This window comes from Talpa occidentalis, unplaced genomic scaffold (assembly GCF_014898055.3).
Source record: "Talpa occidentalis isolate TD23 unplaced genomic scaffold, MPIMG_talOcc4v2.1 talOcc4.16, whole genome shotgun sequence".
Lineage (NCBI taxonomy): Eukaryota > Metazoa > Chordata > Mammalia > Eulipotyphla > Talpidae > Talpa > Talpa occidentalis.
The window spans coordinates 86,004,112-86,005,055 of NW_023601653.1; positions in this window are offsets into that span (position 1 = coordinate 86,004,112).

Consider the following 944-nt stretch of genomic DNA (forward strand, 5'->3'; position numbering starts at 1 on the left):
GTAAGCATGAGGCAGCTTTGGAGCTGTAGCTGCCTAGTCCTTTTCCTATCAAAATAGCATCTCATAATCATATTATTTACTCTCTCAATGAAATCTTTTTGAAGTGTACTTGCCTACCATGCAGAAACTCTTTACTATGATGTGAAGGTGAGTGTCTACCTTGATTCTCCATCTACTCAATAGATCAGGTGGGCAGTGCTGATGCCTCTCCCCTGAGGTGGCCACTTCCATGACACTTCCTAGTCCTGCCAGTTGCTCTTCCTGCTGGTTGCTCAGGCTGTCTCCAGATTATGCTGACTACAAACACAATTTTTTTTCATTAGGTCGGCAGGCTGCGCTATCATCGCTGTCCTTTGAACAAGGTCTGGGCATTGGGGAGACTCCCGAGAAGAGAGGAGTTCCTGCACTTCCCAGAAGATCTGAACTAGGCAGTCTCCATAGCATACGCCTGCTAATGCTCTCCTGTCTTTGTTCTTGGTTAATGCAGAAGTTAAACCTAATTCAGACCTAGACGCTAATGCTTGTAAAAACCTAAATAGGACCTAGACGCTAATTGGTTTATTGTTCTTATGCTTGAATCATTATTAAAGTAAGTAAAAATGCTAAAGGTATAGTCAGGAAAGAAATGTTTTGGCACTGAGAATTATTGAGAACAAGCTGCCCTGAACAGCTGTGCTTGGAAAACCGTAGCCCTAACCCAGGGGTATGTGTTTGCGGCAGCAGTACATTTCCTGGTGTATGCAAAGGTCAGTAGTTCACAGGCTGTGTGGAGGTTAGGTATTTATAGTTAAGAGTTAGACTTCAGTAGAACTAACATAGATTTGATGAGTTTTCTTTAGGCCACTTTGAAGTCATTGATAAATTATCCAAGTTAATCGAGTGCTAAGGAGATAGGTTGATTTCAGTAATAGAATATAGACTAGGGCTTTCACGCCCACTCTGAA